This window comes from Zingiber officinale, chromosome 3B, assembly GCF_018446385.1.
Source record: "Zingiber officinale cultivar Zhangliang chromosome 3B, Zo_v1.1, whole genome shotgun sequence".
NCBI classification, from domain to species: Eukaryota; Viridiplantae; Streptophyta; class Magnoliopsida; order Zingiberales; family Zingiberaceae; genus Zingiber; species Zingiber officinale.
Window position 1 is genome coordinate 14,478,974 of NC_055991.1, and position 20,184 is coordinate 14,499,157.

The window sequence follows — 20,184 nt, forward strand, 5'->3', positions numbered from 1 at the left end:
TAAGGTGAACTCTAGTAACCAGGAGAACCCAGCAGGGCCATGCTGAAAAGAAAGGGAATCAATTATATTTATATTTGAATTGGGCCGAATTACCCACTTAATATAAATAGGGATTTTAAGTGAGGAGTTATTATTTTTCATCGGGAACTTTCTCTCCTCAAACCCTTACACGTCGCCCCTTCTCCTTTCTCTTCTTCTTCACGGTGCACCAAGCCCCAAAGGCTAGGGTTCCGTCCCAAAAGATCCAAGAACACCTTCCGGCGACAATTCCGGCACGAGGGCATTCCTCTCCGTGAGAAGAGCATGTAGACGCAAGAGGATCGTCGAGGGAATCGTCTCCACCGGAAAACTAACGACTAGAATCGTAAGAAATCTAGTGCAGGAGGTAAGAAACCCCTCATCTGCAGTATAAGTAGTTCTCGTGTGATTTCATGCTTTAGTTTAGTAGTATATGGATTTGTGGCACATAGGGTGTGCAACAGCGCACGCCAAGTGCTCGATAGTATGTTCAGTACAATTAAAATGCGACTTAGACATTTTAATAGTTTAGCTAATTGCGATAGAAGCATTTATTTAGTATATGTAGTTTTACTACAACTTATATGAGACTACGGTCTAATGGGTGGGCTCCCACAGTCGCCTCTAGGTTCAGATAACCTAGCTCTAGGTTCAGATAACCTAGAAATAGCAAGATAAGAAGAATTCAGTTATAACCAGTATTTTATTTTAGCAGTGGCACTGTACTGGACTAGATGTCCATTGGGTTGGGCTCCTACAGTCGTCCCTAGGTTTAGATAACCTAGTAAATCCTACTAAATTCGAGACTTGTAAACCCGGGTCTAGTTAGGGATGCGCGCATAGCACGTACAGTTGTCGGGCCCATCAGACGCATAATTATGTGTTTTTATCTATCTACGATAAATAGTTTTCAAAACTCACAAATCAGTTGTGTATACAGTTTAAATTCAATTCTAGCTTAGTTTTAGTTTTAGCTCAGTTCATGCTTTAGCTTAGTTCTTCATTATAGATACACGTGGTAGTTCTATGATTAGTTTTGGTTTCTATGTTTGTATGATACCATGCCATGCTCTCACTTGTTCAGCATATATTTCAAATAGCATGTTTTAAAAGCATAAGTTGCATCGTATGCATGTTTTGTGAGGTAGATGATTTCTTACTAAGTGAAAGCTTACAGATACTTCTTTTCCTTATACTGCAGATAAAGGTAAAGGAAAGATGGACTAGCGGAGGCTGGAGGACAATGCGATGAAGATGTGTGTGGAAAAAGGAACTTGGAATAACGATGTTTGGGAACTAGCCCACTTAGAACATAGCATTTTCTTTATGTCATTAGTTTCCTGCACTTTAGTTGTTTAAGTGTTTTGAATTATGACAGTTATGCATAGATTGTTAGTTGTCATGATATTAGATAGCACTCCATGAGTAATGTTATGCCTAGTAGTTCTATTTTATACTTATAGAGTTGATGCATGTGATTTTGGCACGAACCAGTGCTGAAATCAGACTTTTGATACGAAATCAGAAACCCTGATCGATCAGCCGATCGATTGGGGGTCTTCAATCGATCAGTTGATCGATTGGTGAACTTGTTCCGCGAACAGTAAGCTCCTGGATCGATCATCCGATCGATCCAGTCGCTTTCTGTCGCGAACAGGAAGCTGCCGGATCGATCAACCGATCGATCGAGGAATCGGGGAATTTGCTCCTGCGAACAGAGAGCTTTGGAATCGATCACTGGATCGATTGGCCAGCCTGGATCGATCAGCCGATCGATCCAGAATGTTACCCCGAGCACAGTAGCAATCTGAATCGATCAATGGATCGATCCAACAGCCTGCAATCGATTGAGTTCAATCTGGATCGATTGGGAAGCAGGGTTTCGACCAGGAAACCTTGTAATTCAGCTTCTTGATCATAGGGGATGTAGGATACACCATGTATGCTTTAGATTGCATCCCTTAGCACATGTAGGACCTGTTAGGATGTATACTAAAAGCCTAGCTTTTGGTATAAACATTTATCTAGAAATAAGAATCACATTGGTCAAATGTCTACATTTATGATAAATGTAGTTGTTCAATTAATTTATATTGTAGATAACATGGTGTGTGGTGTCACACACAGAAGATCATGTTATCAGTACCTTATAAATTATAAACAGTAGCTCACGACCAAGATGGAAAGGAACAAACCATTGGAAGGTCGTAGTGTAATTAGGTATTAGTTTATCTTAACTATATAATTATACTAGTACACTTAGAGTGTATTGAGTAGGACCATTATAGGTCGTTTCTTTTATACTGACTTTATAAAGGAACAAAGACCTCAGTTATTATGAAAGTGTGTGCTCTTAATCCTAATATAATAACAAACACATATATTTGATATTTATTTCTTTAATTTATCAATGGGTGATATTTAGTTCGATAAATCAATAAGCCCGATAAGTTGGGAAATGATATCACTTATAGTGTGGGTTGTTGATTATAGAAGGAAACTGTGTCCTAGTAATCTAGGTTGAGAATGTCCCCAAGAGGAGCTCATAAGGATTGTCATGTTAAACCCTGCAGGTGGACTTAGTCCGACATGACGATAAGGTTGAGTGGTACTACTCTTGGACTAAGATATTAATTAAATGAGTTGTCAGTGACTCACTTAATTAGTGGACATTCAACATCTTAAACACAGGGAGACTAACACACTCATAATAAGAAGGAGCCCAAAATATAATTTGGGATTGGTGCGGTAGTTCAATAATAGTTCTCTAGTGGAATGAATTATTATTGATAAAATTAAGTTGTGTGTTCGGGGCGAACACGGGATGCTTAATTTTATCGGGAGACCAAAACCAATTTCTCCTCTCGGTCCCTATCGTAGCCTCTTAATTATAGAGTACTATACCCACCTATACCCACCTTCTTACCCATCCCATAGGGGCCAGCCAAGCTAGCTTGGAGACCAAGCTAGGGCCGGCCAAAGTTTGGTTCATGGGTGCTTCAAGGTGGTCGGCCCTAGCTTGGGTTCAAGCTTGGTGTGACCAGCCCAAATTAAAATAAAAGGATTTTTATTTTTAAAAATTTTTCTTATGTGGATAACATGATTTAAAAGAGAGTTTAAAAATTTAAATCTTTCCTTTTATAAGATTCTACAAAAGATTAAGAGAAGAGCTAAATCTCTTTCCTTATTTGTAGATTAAAAGGTTGATTTTAATTTTGGTAAAAACTTTCCTTTTAATTATGTTCATGATTTAAAAGAAAGTTTAAAAATTAAAAATTCTCTTTTATTAGTTTCTACAAAGGATTAAGAAATGATTTAATATCTTTCCTTATTTGTAGATTGAAAGGAGATTTTAATTTTTAGAGATAACTTTCCTTTTTGGAAATTATCCACATGTTTAAAAGAAAGATTTTAATTTATAAAATTTCTTTTTATTAACCAATCATGAAGGGATTAAAATTATTGGAGAAATTTTTATAAATTTCTAGAAATAAATTAGGAAGTTTTAATTTTTGTTTTAATTAAAACTCTCCTTGTTTTGGGGAAAGAGGTGGCCGACCAAATAAATTGGAGAAGAGAAAATTATTTTTAATTAAATAAATTTTCCTTTTCATGGCAAAAGAATTAAGGAAGTTTTTATTTAAATTTCCTTATTTTCCAAGACCAAGGATTATAAAAGAGGGGGTAGAGGAGGCTTCATAGTGAACATCTCTATTCTATTTTTCCTCTCTTTTCTCCTTGGGTGTGGCCGGCCCTTTCTTTTCCTCTCCTCTCCTTTGTGTGGCCAAAATCTTCTCATGGTGGAGATAGCTTTGGTGGCCGGATCTAAGAAGGAGAAGAAGGAGAGAAAAGAAGCCTCTTTTCTAGCATCCCTTGGAGCATGGTAGTGGTGGCCGAACCTCTTCATCCTACGAGAAGTTTTGATGGCCGAAACTTGTAAGGAAGAAGAAGGTGCTTGGTGGTTCTCATCTCGGAAGATCGTTGCCCACACAACGTCCGAGGTTAGAAGAGGAATACGGTAGAAGATCAAGAGGTCTTTCTAAAAGGTATAACTAGTATTTTTCTTTTCCGCATCATACTAGTTATTTTTGGAAATAATACCAAATACAAGAGGCTTACGATTCTAGTATTTCGAATTTGTTTTCGATGTTGTGTTCTTTGTTTTTTTTTTCCTTGTGATTTGATTGTTCCTTTCGGTTAACCTAAAGTTATTTTAGGAAATTAAATATTAGCTTTCCATAAAAGGTTTTGTCTAGTCGGTGGTGGTTGTTCCCATATCCAAAAAGGCCATGTGCCTCGCCACGTCAGTACTGGGAACCAATTATGGAAATTAATATTTAATGGAATTAATAACTTAGGTGATTTGGATCAAACGTGTTAAGTTCCGCAGGAGATCCAAGTCTAAACCTAAAAGAACAAATAGATTAAATTTGGATCAAACGTGTTAAGTTCCGCAGGCAATCCAAGTTTAATTTAAAAGAACACATGGTAGCTAGGAAAAGGTTCAGACCTTTGTACAAAATTTTTTGTACAGTGGAACCATTAGGTTTTTCCGAGTAGCAACCAACAGGACCAAGAACTTGTATTAGCTTAGCAAGGTTTTAAATTGGTACAGCTTTCCGCACCTAGACTTAGTAATGGTCATGGATATAGCTTAGCACAGCATAATGTGACGGTCCAGCCTTACAGCCTAGCCAGTAGAAGGCGGGTCATCACAGAGTGGTATCAGAGCAAAATTCCATACTTCCTACACACACATCAGCATTGAACCTGCAGCTTCCAAGTAAGAATACCTCTCACTTTGTTATGTTTATTGCTTTCATGTTTGTAGATAACTAAAGTATGCTTATCTGTGATAGTATTAGCCATGTAAACATGATGCTTTAGTTATGTATGTCCTTTGTTCCTTTAGAAATGGCACGAGGACTCCCAGCTAGAAGGGCACCAGCTACTGAGCCCCAGCATGAGGCAGGCAGTTCAGTGCCTCCCCCAGACCTTACAGCAGTAGTGGCTCAGTTACAAAAGCAGTTAGCAAAACAACAACAGGAGATAGCCACCTTAAAGGCTAATCAGCAGAATACTCCCACTATCACCCCGGAACCAAACATAGCAATCCCAGTAGTTATAGAGGTTCCACCAGTCCAGCGGCAGCAGAGGCAAAGAGAGAAGCCTATCTGATCCAGTGGCAAAGAGTCAAGCCCGAGAACTTCTCAGGCACCAGTGAACCATGGGATGCGCAAGCCTGGTTCAAAACACTGGAGAGTACGATGGAGCTTCTGGACTGGACAGAACATGAGAAGGTGAAATGTGCCTCCTTCTGCTTGACAGGAAATGCACGTATGTGGTGGGAGAGAATTAGAGCGAAGCGCTCAGTGAACCAGATGACATGGGCTGACTTCGAGAAAGAATTCTTCGAGGAGTTCTTTCACGTGCGGGTCACAAACCGCCACTATGACGAGTTCACTGAGTTTCGTCAGGGCAACCTATCAGTTGAGGAAGCCGTGAAGAAATTCAATAGACTGGCTCGTCTATGCCCCGAACTAGTCAGCACAGAAAAAGAACGAGTCCGGTTGATGCTCAAGATGCTGAGACCGGAAATAGCAATGAACGTGGCTGGCGGCGTTCATAGGCCGCAAACCACCGAAGAACTAGTCAGTAGTGCTCTGACCACCGAGCACTACCAGAACAATATCAAGCAGCAGAAGCAAGTCCTCTCAGAGCCCAAAGGGCAAGGAGGCTCAGGTACTCAGAAACAACAGGGCCACAACTCTAACTGGAAAGGGAACTCCAGCAACAAGCACAAACCAGGGAGTTACCCGAAAGGGGGACCAGCCAGCAAACAGCCTAGTTATCCAAAATGTGCTACTTGTGGGAAATTTCACCCAGGAGTTTGTCGCAAGGGCACACGAGGATGCTTTGAATGTGGACAGGAAGGGCATATGGCTAAGTAATGCCCGAACAAGACAAGTCTTCCTCAACCACAGCCGATAGGCCAGCCAGCACAGCTACATCAGATGCAGGCCGCTTTAGATGGTCCACACATCAGCCAGGGCAGACTAAAAGCCCCTCCAGTTACGACAAATGCGAGGATCTACTCCTTAACCAGAGAGTGTTGGTGCGGGAAGCATCCGACGATCGAACCTAAGTTTTGATAATGGTAAAGGATTCAAAGTTAAGGTGCTTTGTTATCTGACAGCTTTTGCTGAGTGTTTTAGGAAAGTCCTAACTGCGGTTAGGCAAGGTAAAACCCTAGGGGGTGGTAACCCTAGGTCATAGGGGGTGGTAACCCTATGCGGAAAGTCTTGGCAAGTCGATGGCTTCAGGCAAAAGTCCTAGGGGGTGGTAACCCTAGGTGGAAAGTCCTGGTTTCGCAAACCAGGTGAAAGTCTGAACTGGCCGGTGAAGCGGATGTTCAGCAGAAAGTCCGGAAGCATCGAGTGCTGAGTAAAAGTCCAGTCGATCTGGAGGATCGTACTGGCAACAGGTAAATCTCCTGAGTGTAGGCGTCGGGTCGACCTAGGGTTTCCGGCTGGAAACCCGAAGTCAGACTCGGACAGTCCGGAGACTGTCTATACTTTATTTTATGTGTACTGTGCTAACTTTGTTTTGCAGGGTATGTGTTTTGGGACTAACACATTTTGCAGGAACAAAGGAGCAAGTTACGACTCGGATGAACAGTGTCCGAGGCGCCTCCATGGAGCTTGGAGGCGCCTCGGGTGCGAGCCAGGAAAAGGCCAGCGCAGCAGACTGGAGGCGCCTTGAATGGAGTTCAAGGCGCCTTGGACCGGAGGTTGGAGGCGCCTTGGATAGGCTGAAGGCGCCTTGAACCAGATAGAGTTCGACCAGGTCAGTGCTGATCCACGCGGGTGACTCGGCTCGTTCAAGGCGCCTTGATGAACAGTGTAAGGCGCCTTGAACCCCCTTTATAAGGGGTCTCGACCAGCAGCTTCAGATATCTTCTTCCAAGTGACTCAAGTGCTACGTGCTGCTCCAAACGACGTTCCGAAGTGCTGCTACTTGTGCCCGACGACCAGGAGCTCCGAATCTTCATTTCTTTGTCGTTGGTATAATTAATTACTGTCGTTTATTGTACTTCAACTTGTAATCGGTTATCGAGCTTATAGTTGTTGCCCACCGGAAGCGATCAAGGATCGCGGGCCTTCGAGTAGGAGTCGCCTTAGGCTCCGAACGAAGTAAACGACCGTGTCTCTGTGTTTGTGTTTATTTACATTTTCCGCTGCTTTAATTACTCTACGAACGTTTTACGATTCCGATAATCGAACGAAATAGCCGCGAGCGCTATTCACCCCCCACTCTAGCGTGGTTTCGATCCAACAGTTGGTATCAGAGCGGGGTCGTTTTGAATTGGTGCAACCACCTTTCAAAACAAATTTTTCGCAGTTTTTTTTTCGTTTTCGGAGTCGAATTAGAATTTAGCCTTATAGCTATATTCTAATTTTTGTTTCCCTCGAATCGACTTTTGCTCGAAGTAGGTGCAACACCACTCGAGTTCGTTTTTATTATCCTTTACTCTCGCACTACTAATCCAAGACTCAGTCTTGGAATAGATTTTGTTGTTTTTGTTCTTTTAGATCTAAAATGGCCCAACAAGAAGGATATAGCACCGTTCGTCCCCACTATTTTCCGGAGAAGACTTCGGATATTGGAAGAGGCGAATGGAGATATATCTGAAGATCCAGTTCGACACCTGGATGATCGTCAAAACAGGACTGGAACTGCCAACTGGTACCGACGGTAAGCCCACATCCTGTGAAAATTGGGAGCCAGCATTTATCAAAAGGTGGAAGCCGACGCAAAAGCCACCTGCACCATCCAATGTGGTCTTACCAAAGAAGAGCTCAACAGAGTCGGTCCATTCTCCTCCGCAAAAGAACTCTGGGAAAAGCTCATCGAACTCCACGAAGGCACTGACGACACCAAGGTAAGTAAAAGAGATCTTTTACTTAATAAATTATATAATCTAAAAATGCAGGAAGGCGAAACCGCGAGTTCTCTTCACGCGAGAATACAAGACATCCTTAACTCTCTTCACGGAATTGGCCAGAAGATAGAAAATCGGGACGTAATAAGGTATGCCCTAAACTCGTTTCCAAGGAATACATTGTGGGCATCAATGGTAGATGCCTACAAAGTTTCCAAGGATTTATCTTCTTTAAAACTAGATGAACTTTTTAGTGAATTTGAACTTCATGAGCAGACTAATGCACAGCCTACCGAGAAAGGTATTGCGTTGGTTGCAGGTACAAGCCGAACCCGGGAACCAAGACCACGACGGAGAACCGAACCAGCATCGGAAGCTGAACCAGACTCTGACGATGAAGAAGGTGACATTACAACCGAGCTGGTGAACCTCGTGAAGAAGCTCTACAAAACGAAAGGATTTGACAAAAGAGATCTGAAGAAGGCAGTAAAATCAAAGGAAGGCCCACAAAATACAAAGATGAAGTTTGAAGTTACATGCTATGGGTGTAACCAAAAAGGGCACATCAAAACCAACTGCCCTAACCTGAAGGAGATCAAAAAGCAAAGAAGGAAAAAGGTCCTTAAGGCAACATGGGACGAATCTTCATCAGAGGACGACGACGACGAGCTCGAACAAACGAGTCTACTCGCATTAATGGCCCGGGACCAAGTCGTCGAATCCGGATGCGAGAGCGAGTCTGAGGCAGAGTCCGAGCAAAGCCACGGATCCGTATCCGTTTCCGAAGGACCAGACCCCGCTGTAAGTATCTCCCGGTTGAACAGTTTAGTTAGCTATTTATTGCGCAAATTAGCTAAGTCAAACCTGAAAGTTAAGTCACTTCTAAAGGAAGTAAGTGTCCTTAAAGAAGTGGCTGACACCAAACCCTTACCTGACCAGAGTCAGACTGAATTTCCAACTCAAGTTCAAAAACTTGAGGAAGAAAATTCAAGTTTAACAAATAAGGTTAAAGATTTAGAAAATACCTTAGAACGGTTTACTTTGGGCTCCAAGAATTTGGACTTGATTCTTGGGACACAAAGAGCCGTCTACAACAGAACTGGGTTGGGATACAAAAGTAAATATAGATCTTATTTATCACTAATAAACAAACAAAGTATTAAAACAGTCCAAGCATGGGTCTCCAAGTCTAACTTGGTTAATCAAGTTGGACTTGGCCAATACTGGGTTCCAAAGGATCAAATATACTACCTCGATAGACCATATCGATGCCATGATCCAGGGGGAGCAAAGAGAAAAACAATCCTAAAAATTAAATTCAAAATTCGAAATTAAAATTAAAATTAAATTCAAAATTCAAAATTAAAATTAAATTCAAAATTCGAAATCAAAATTAAAGTTAAATTCAAAATTCAAAATTCAAAATTAAAATTAAATTCAAAATTCAAAATTCAAATTAAGAAATTAAAACTCAAAATGAAGATAAGGGATCCAGACTCGCTGACACCCCCAACTAAACTACCCGGGAGGGTAACTGAACCTAATCTACCCGAAATGGGTAAAACAAGAGTAGATTACCCGGCAGGGTAATTAAGGTTAGATTAAAACGGACTAAGGTTAACTTGAACCACAGTACTGGTGAAGTTTTTGGATGATAGTACGTTAGGGAAGCTTGGGCATCGCATGTCTAGGAAGATATGGCTTCGACCTGGTGCATTTGGCCAAGTGGAACTGACCGAAGCTACCCTTAAATGGATCCTAACTAGTTAGACCAAGGTTTAGTACTAAGCTCAATGGGTAGGACTATTTGGAAAACCTCGAAGGCATGGTTACTTTAATGAGTTCCTTGTGACTCACCATAGCCCAGAAGTTTATCCAAAGAATGCTTACTTGTTGAACCCAAAGCTAAACCTGAATCTAACACAAAGTTAACCCAAACCTTAAAATTGAATTATAAATCATCTCACATCAATCATAGGTTTCCCTGATTGAAAATTTAGATCGGGTGAGATGACTAAGTAATAACATTCATTTTAAAACTCAATTTCAAAATCAATTTTAAAACTCAATTTTCAAAATCAATTTTAAAACTCAATTTTTAAAATCAATTTTAAAAATCATTTTCAAAATCAATTTTAAAACTCAATTTTCAAAATCAATTCTAAAACTCATTTTCAAAATCAATTTTAAAAATCATTTTCAAAATCAATTTTAAAACTCAATTTTCAAAATCAATTTTAAAACTCAATTTTCAAAATCAATTTTAAAAATCATTTTCAAAATCAATTTTAAAACTCAATTTTCAAAATCAATTTTAAAACTCAATTTTCAAAATCAACTTTAAAACTCAATTTTCAAAATCAATTCTAAAACTCATTTTCAAAATCAATTTTAAAACTCATTTTCAAAATCAATTTTAAAACTCAATTTTCAAAATCAATTTTAAAACTCAATTTTCAAAATCAATCTTAAAACTCAATTTTCAAAATCAATTTTAAAACTCAAATTTCAAAATCAATTTTAAAACTCAAATTTCAAAATCAATTTTAAAACTCAAATTTCAAAATCATTTTAAAACTCAAATTTCAAAATCATTTTAAAACTTAATTTCAAAATGATTTTAAAAAATCCTTTCAAAACTCAATTTCAAAATTATTTTAAAACTCAACTTCAAAATTATTTTAAAACTTAAATTTCAAAATTATTTTTAAACTTAAATTTCAAAATTATTTTAAAAATTTAATTTCAAAACTCCTTCAAAATTTATCTCTAACAAGTTTACTTCAATTTAACTATCGTGAAATCCATTAAAACAATTCAACCACTTCCTATGTAGGAATTAGATCAATGGATGTTGGATAGTGGCTGCTCCAGACACATGACTGGAGATAAATTGAAGTTTACTAAACTCACATACAAGAACTTAGGATCAGTTGCATTCGGTAACGAAGGTCAACTTAAGGTAATCGGAAGAGGTAATATCGAACTCAACTCCGATTTTATTATTCAAAAAGTCCTTTTAGTTGAAAATTTCAAGTTTAATTTACTAAGTATAAGTCAATTGTGTGATAGCGGATACGTAGTAACTTTTGACAAAACCAGGTGTTTAGTTAAAAACATTGAAAATCCTGAAATCTTACTTAAGGGACTTAGGATAAATAATATGTATTCAATTAATCTACCGACATCCTCAACAAAGTGTTTTCTAACACAAGAAGAGGAAACTGCTTTGTGGCACAGAAGATTGTGTCACACTCACACTAGACTCATTTCAAAAATGATTCATAATGGTCTAGTTAAAGGTTTACCAAACCTAAAATTCATTGAAAATTCTATCTGTAATGCTTGTCAACAAGGAAAACAAACTAAGTCAACACACAAATCAACAAATCTTGAAAGAACCAGCTCCTTACTTGAGCTCCTTCACCTTGACTTATTTGATTCACATGGAGCTAAGTCACTAAGCAAGAACCAGTATTGCTTAGTAATAATTGATGACTACTCTAGATTTTCATGGGTAAAATTCCTAAAAACTAAAGATGAAACCTATGAAATATTTAGTAACTTTTGTAAATTAATAGAAAATGAAAAGATACTAAAATTAAAAGAATAAGAAGTGATCACGGAGGAATTTGAAAATCATAAATTTACCCAATTTTGTAAAATAAATGGATATCAACATGAATTTTCATGTCCTAGAACCCCCCAACAAAATGGTCTGGTGGAACGTAAAAATAGAACTCTACAAGAAGCCGCTAGAACCATGTTAAATGAATATAATTTAAATCACCAATTCTGAGCAGAAGCAATAAATACTGCAAATCATATTCAAAACCGAATTTTGATCAACAAATTTCACAAGAAAACCCCTTATGAACTATATTATCATAAAATTCCTAACTTAAATTATTTAAAAGTATTTGGATGTAAAGTTCACATTTTAAACACTAAAGATTATTTAAGAAAATTCACACCCAAATCTAACAAAGGAATATTTTTAGGATACTCCTCAAACAGTCGAGCCTATAGAGTCTACAATCAAAACACCCTAAAAGTTGAAGAAACAACTAATATAATATTTGATGAAGAAAATAATCTACCAAATATAAATGAGAATGTTGATATTGATCCAAGAAATATAGAAGATGATGAAATTCAACCAAATCTTAATAAACCAGAGGAACCAGCCCCTGACCCACTTATAAGACCAACTAGGGCCAGCACCTCTCACCCATCTGATCAAATTTTGGGTGATCCAAATCTAGGAGTCAGAACTAGATCCTCCTATAGAATCCACAATCAGATTGCCCTAATTTCTAAAATCGAACCAAAAACAATAGAAGAAGCACTACCTGACCCGGATTGGATCATAGCTATGCAGGAAGAGTTAGCCCAATTTGAGAGAAATCAAGTCTGGGAACTTGTATCTAAACCCTCAAATAAATCAATAATCGATACAAAATGGGTATTTAGAAACAAGCTAGATGATCAAGGCGAAATAATTAGAAATAAGGCTAGGCTTGTAGCTAAAGGATTTAGCCAAGTTGAAGGTTTGGACTATGATGAAACCTATGCCCCAGTAGCTAGGCTCGAATCCATTAGAATGTTGTTAGCCTATGCAGCAAACAAAGGATTTAAACTATACCAAATGGATGTCAAGTCAGCATTCTTAAATGGATTTATTAAGGAGGAAGTTTATGTAAGCCAACCCCCAGGATTTGAGGACTTAGGATATCCTAATCATGTATTTAAGTTAAAAAAGGCCTTGTACGGACTTAAACAAGCCCCTAGGGCATGGTATGAACGATTATCAAATCACTTAATATCCAAAGGTTTCAACCAAGGTCAAATAGATCCAACTCTATTTGTAAAAACTGTAGAAAAAGACATCTTCATAGCTCAAATCTATGTTGATGATATAATATTTGGATCAACTAACTCTAAATTTTTAAAAGAATTTATTAGATTAATGGAAAATGAATTTGAAATGAGTATGGTTGGTGAACTTAATTTTTTCTTAGGCTTACAAATAAAACAAACTAAAGATGGTATATACATTTATCAAACTAAATATGCAAAGGAATTAATTAAAAAATTCTGCATGGAAAATTCAAAAATAATAAATACTCCAATGGCCACCAACATTAACATAGACTCTGACCCTGAAGGAAAACCAGTAGATCCAAAGTACTATAGGAGTGCCATAGGAAGCTTGCTTTACCTAACTGCAAGCCGACCCGACATATTATTTGCGGTTGGTATGTGCGCAAGATACCAATCTTGTGCAAAAGAGTCACATTTAACCTATGTTAAAAGAATACTTAGGTACATTAAAGGTACTCTAAATATAGGACTCTGGTACCCTAGAACTTGCACCTTTGACCTTCTTGGCTATTCTGACTCGGATTACGCCGGATGCAAGTTAGATAGAAAAAGAACAAGTGGTAGTTGTCAATTTCTAGGACAATGCCTAGTAAGTTGGTCAAGTAGAAAGCAACATTGTGTTGCTCTATCTACCACTGAAGCTGAATATATAGCCTTAGGTGAATGCACATCTCAATTGCTTTGGATGATGCACACTCTTAAAGACTATCAACTGAACTATCATAACAAAAAAATCTCAATTGATAATATAAGTTCCATAAATTTAACAAAAAACCCAATTCATCACTCAAGGACTAAACATATAGAAGTGAAGCACCATTTTGTAAGGGATCATGTAGCTAAGGGTGATATTATACTCAACTATGTTGAGTCAAAATCAAATCTAGCTGACATCTTCACAAAACCCTTACCTGAACTTGAGTTCAGCTCACTTAGAAGACAAATAGGAATGTGTTGGGTAGAATAGACAATGTTTGGTTATCATTTGCTTTTAAATTTCTAGGAAAATACTTATTTCAAAATTCCAATTTCTTAGAATTTTCAACATTTGGATCTAGCCTAAGTTTTCCCCTAGAAATCATGTTCCCCTAGATTAAAGCCAGAGCATCTCACAAACACCTAGGTCTACCTTGCTTGTGTTTGAAAAACTTAGAAAGGCGTGAGATGCATAGGGTACAGCCTGGACTCAGGAATGCTTATATTTGTGCATCAATATGAGTCTGGGCGTTAAACACATCATAAATAATAATCAAGTCAAGTCTTCCAGCTCTAGCCAACTCTAACTGGACCAAATGGACTTAATTTGACTAACCATGTGAAAGCTACTGCCCTCTAGGCAATCAGCAAGTAGCTAAAGGTTAGACAATTGGGAAAAGTGTGTTTCAATTTGTTGTTTAAGCATGATTGTACTTTAAGATTCTAATCAAATTACTTTACCTGATTATTTTAAAGGCTCTGATACTTAATCAAATTAAACTCAATAATTTAATTTGACTCATGCTTGGACTAGAAAACAAACTACTGCTACTCCCTCTGTCCTAAAACTAAATATTTTTTAATATCAAAGTTTCTTCAAAATGAGTATTCAAAACTTAATTATAGTTTCTTCAAAAAACTTGTCCATGTAATTGAGTATTCAAATAGTTTCAAATCTAGTAAACTTTTTATAACGTGTTAAAGTTATTTTTTTCAAGTGACCTCATATTTTCATTCAATTGACCTCATATTCTATAACTTCTAAACAAATCCTTTTATTGAAAATTCAAATGCTCATATTTTCAAACTTAATTAATTTTAAGACTAGTTGAACTAGACTTAGTTAGATTGTACTCTAAACTTAGCTATTTGGCAAAATATTTTCTCAATACAAATCATTTTGAAGCTGAATATATAGCTAAGTATTTTCAAATTTGGAAAATTCCAAAACTCAAAAAGCTAAGTCGTTTTTGCTAAGAAGAAAATTGTTCTTTTTCCCTCTTTTGAAAATTTTCCTTCAGAAAATACAAATCTACTCTCAAACTGGTTTATTTTTGATATATGGCAAAGGGGGAGAGTAGGTAAATTAAAGTTAAAAGAAAACTCAAAGTAATTAATAAAAGGAGGGCTTTTATTAAGGGGGAGTCTTATATTACAAAGTTAAAAGTTTCCAGCTTAACTGTTATTGCGTTTGAAGTTTATTTACTTAAGCTTGGTTAACTTTATGCAGTTATTACATATGTTGTTTTTCTTAACTTTGAATTACGTGTTGCCATAATCAAAAAGGGGGAGATTGTTGGTGCGGGAAGCATCCGACGATCGAACCTAAGTTTTGATAATGGCAAAGGATTCAAAGTTAAGGTGCTTTGTTATCTGACAGCTTTTGCTGAGTGTTTCAGGAAAGTCCTAACTGCGGTTAGGCAAGGTAAAACCCTAGGGGGTGGTAACCCTAGGTCATAGGGGGTGGTAACCCTATGCGGAAAGTCTTGGCAGGTCGATGGCTTCAGGCAAAAGTCCTAGGGGGTGGTAACCCTAGGTGGAAAGTCCTGGTGTCGCGAACCAGGTGAAAGTCTAGCCGGGAAGCGGATGTTCAGCAGAAAGTCCGGAAGCATCGAGTCTTGAGCAAAAGTCCAGTCGATCTGGAGGATCACACAAGTAAATCTCCCGAGTGGAGTAGGTGAGGACGTTCCCGTGGAACAATAGGCGTCGAGGTCGACCTAGGGTTTCCGGTACCTCAGACTCGGACAGTCCGGAGACTGCCTATACTTTATTTATGTGTCTTGTGCTAACTTTGTTTTGCGGTATGTGTTTTGGGACTAACACATTTTGCAGAACAAAGGAGCAAGTTACGACTCGGAACAGTGTCCGAGGCGCCCATGGAGCTTGAGGCGCCTCGGGTGCGAGCCAGAAAAAGCCACTTGGAGGCGCCTTGAATGGAGTTCAAGGCGCCTTGACCGAGGTTGGGCGCCTTGGATAGGTCAAGGCGCCTTGAACCGATAGAGTTCGACCAGTCGGTCTTGATCCACGCGGTGACTCGGCTCGTTCGCGCCTGATGAGCAAGGCGCTTGAACCCCTTTATAAGGGTCTCGACCAGCGACTTGAGATATCTTCTTCCAAGTGACTCAAGTGCTACGTGCTGCTCCAAACGACGTGCTGCTACTTGTGCCCGACGACCAGGAGCTCCGAATCTTCATTTCTTTGTCGTTGGTATAATTAATTACTGTCGTTTATTGTACTTCAACTTATAATCGGTTATCGAGCTTATAGTTGTTGCCCACCGGAAGTGATCAAGGATCGCGGGCCTTCGAGTAGGAGTCGCCTTAGGCTCCGAACGAAGTAAACGACCGTGTCTCTGTGTTTGTGTTTATTTACATTTTCCGCTGCTTTAATTACTCTACGAACGTTTTACGATTCCGATAGTCGAACAAAATAGCCGCGAGCGCTATTCACCCCCCCTCTAGCGCGTCTCGATCCAACAGAGAGGACGTAGCGAATGCCTCGACAGTTGTTACAGGTCAGATCAGTATTTTACAGCAAAGTACAACTGTCTTATTCGATACTGGGGCAACCCATTCCTATATATCTAGGGCATTTTCCGAAAGGTTAGTGATACCTCCAGAGGTACTCCGTGATAAGTTTTTGACAACACTACCTTCAGGAGAAATTATGGCATCTACGCACTGGCTCAGAGCAGTGCCAGTCATTATAGCAGACAGAGAGTTCTTTTGTGATCTGATAGTGCTAGATATGACTGATTACGATGTCATTTTTGGAATGGACTTCCTAATCAGATACGGTGCCTCTATCGAGTACCGTAAACAGAAAGTCATATTCCAACCTGAAGCAGGAGTACAATTTGAGTATATCGGAGAACCAAAGAGAAGAGCGAAGAAATTTCTCTCAGCTCTGAAGGCACAGAAATTACTAGATTCAGGATGTACGGGATTTTTAGCGCATGTAGTCAATGCCAATCAGGACAAGGACCAACAGCTAGCAGAGGTCCGAGACGTATGTGACTACCCAGCAGTCTTCCCTGAGGAGTTACCAGGTCTAGCACCAGACAGGGAGATAGAATTTGAGATAGAGCTTATTCCCGGTACAAATCCCATCTCCAAAGCACCTTATCGCATGGCTCCAGCAGAACTGAAGGAACTTCAGGAGCAACTACAGGAGCTGCTTGACAAAGGCTTCATACGTCCTAGTCACTCACCATGGGGAGCGCCTGTATTGTTCGTGAAGAAGAAGGACGGGAGCATGCGCCTGTGTATAGATTACAGAGCACTGAACCAAGTCACGATCAAGAACAGGTATCCTCTGCCCAGAATAGATGACTTGTTTGATCAGCTAAAGGGAGCAGCAGTGTTCTCTAAAATAGATCTACGGTCAGGATATCACCAGGTTAGAGTTAAAGAAGGTGATATACCCAAGACAACCTTCCGGACCAGATACGGACATTATGAGTTCGTAGTCATGCCCTTTGGTGTGACAAATGCTCCAGCTACATTCATGGACCTCATGAACAGAATATTCAGAGAATACTTAGATAAGTTCGTTATCGTGTTCATCGATGACATCCTTATCTATTCAGGAACTCAGGAAGAACATGTAGAGCACCTGAAAATAGTATTGCAGATCCTTCAGCAGAACCAGCTGTACGCCAAGTTCATGAAATATGAATTCTGGCTCGATCAGGTAGCCTTCCTAGGTCACATCATCTCCAAGGATGATGTCATGGTAGATCCCAGTAAGATATAAGCAGTGAGTAACTGGAAAAGACCTAAGAATTCCAGTGAAATCAAAAGCTTCCTAGGACTAGCAGGCTATTACAGAAATTCGTAGAGGACTTCTCTAGGATAGCCTCCCCACTGACAGCTCTTACCAGAAAGAACAGAAAATTTCAGTGGACAGAGGACTGCGAGAACAACTTCAGCGAGTTAAAGAGGAGATTGACCAGTGCTCCCATTCTGGCTCTACCAGAAAATACAGACAGCTTTGATATTTATAGTGATGCCTCTAAGTTGGGACTAGGAGCAGTACTGATGCAAAATGGCAAGGTGATCGCCTATGCCTCCAGACAACTCAAGGAATATGAGAAGAATTACCCTACTCATGACCTTGAGCTTGCAGCAGTAGTGTTCGCTCTCAAAATTTGGAGACATTACTTGTATGGAGCTCAGTGCAGAGTGTATACAGATCACCAGAGTCTAAAGTACTTCTTCACTCAGAAGGATCTGAATATGCGATAGCGTAGATGGCTTGAGCTGGCAGACGCACTTAGCAGGAAGTCCGATGCTACCTTACTATCCCTAGCAGCCATGTCACCGCCCCTACAGAAAGAGATCACAGATTTTGGTCTCGAACTTATAGTGGGACAGCTCTCTACTATGACATTAGCATCTAACCTGCTTGGTGACATTCAGACAGCTCAGGAGCAGGATCCTGAAATTCAGAAAATCAAGCAAGGGTTAGCAGAATCAGAAGGTAGAGAAGTTAGAGTGTCCGATAGTGGGGTATTGTACTTCGGTGACAGACTTTGTGTTCCAGATCAGGAAGAACTAAAGAGGAAGATTTTAGACGAGGCTCACAGGACTCCTTATGCGATGCATCCGGGTTCCACCAAGATGTACCAGGACCTAAAGAAACGTTTTTGGTGGCCTGGGATGAAAAGAGACATCGCTAGATACGTTAGCACCTGTCTGACTTGCCAGAGAGTCAAGGCAGAATACCAGAGACTAGGAGGAGTTCTGCAGCCTATCCAGATCCCAGAATGGAAGTGGGAAGACATCTCTATGGATTTCATAGTGGGACTACCCAGAACCACGAATGGTTTTGATGCCGTCTGGGTAATAGTTGACAGACTGACTAAATCAGCCCACTTCTTAGCTATCAGGATATCCTACTCCATGGAGTAGCTAGCTCAATTGTATCTCAAGGAGATCGTCAGACTACATGGAGTCCCGCGGACCATTATATCAGACAGAGACAGTAGGTTCACATCACACTTCTGGGGGTATGTACAGTCAGCATTGGACACGAAGTTAAAATTTAGCACAGCTTTCCATCCTCAGACAGATGGTCAGACGGAGCGAGTAAATCAGGTACTCGAAGATATGCTCCAAGCATGTGCCCTAGACTTTAAGGGAAGTTGGTGCAAATGTCTGAGTTTAGCAGAATTTGCATACAACAATAGCTATTAGGCCACTATCGGTATGACACCTTACGAGGCTCTCTATGGGTGGAGGTGTAGATCTCCAATCTGCTGGTATGAAAGTGGTGAACAGAAAGAACTAGAACTTCAGACAGATCTAGTAGTAGATACCACAGCAGCTATACAGCAGATCCGCTAGAGGATAGAGACATCGCAGAGCCGCCAGAAAAGCTATGCTGATACACGGCGCAGACCCTTAGAGTTTTCAGTTGGGGATACAATATTCCTCAGAGTGGCTCCCATGAAGGGAGTAATGCGTTTTGGGAAGAAGGGCAAACTAAGTCCCAGATATACGGGACCATACCTTATCACTAGAAGAGTTGGCAAGGTAGCATATGAGCTAGAGCTACCACAGGAGATGTCAGCCATCCATAATGTATTTCATGTCTCTATGTTGAAGAAGCATACCCCAGATGCCACCCAGGTGATTGAGCCCCAGTCGGTACTAGTCCGCGAAGACCTCAGCTATGACAGTCGGCCTATTCAGATAATAGACCGAGCAGTTAAGAAATTACGGAACAAGGAGGTACCATTAGTAAAGGTTATTTGGCAAAATCACACCACAGAAGAGGCAACATGGGAGACAGAAGCTAGTATGAGACAGAAGTACCCAGAGTTATTCTAAGTTCGAGGACGAACTTTTTATAAGGTATGGGGGATTGTAACGCCCGAAAATTCTCAAAATTATTTTAGAAATATTCTATGAATTTTCTGGGATTTTAGAATATTTTTATGGAATTTTTAGAGTATCGGAAGTAGCAAAAATAAATAGAAACGTAAAATAGCTTAAGCGGGAATTGAACCTGAGACCTATTGGGTCCTATGACTTAAGGTGAACTCTAGTAACCAGGAGAACCCAACAGGGCCATGCTGAAAAGAAAGGGAATCAATTATATTTATATTTGAATTGAGCCGAATTACCCACTTAATATAAATAGGGATTTTAAGTGAGGAGTTATTATTTTTCATCGGGAACTTTCTCTCCTCAAACCCTTGCACGCCGCCCCTTCTCCTTTCTCTTCTTCTTCATGGCGCACCAAGCCCCAAAGGCTAGGGTTCCATCCCAAAGGCTCCAAGAACACCTTCCGGTGACAATTCCGGCACGAGGGTGTTCCTCTCCGTGAGAAGAGCACGTAGACGCAAGAGGATCGTCTAG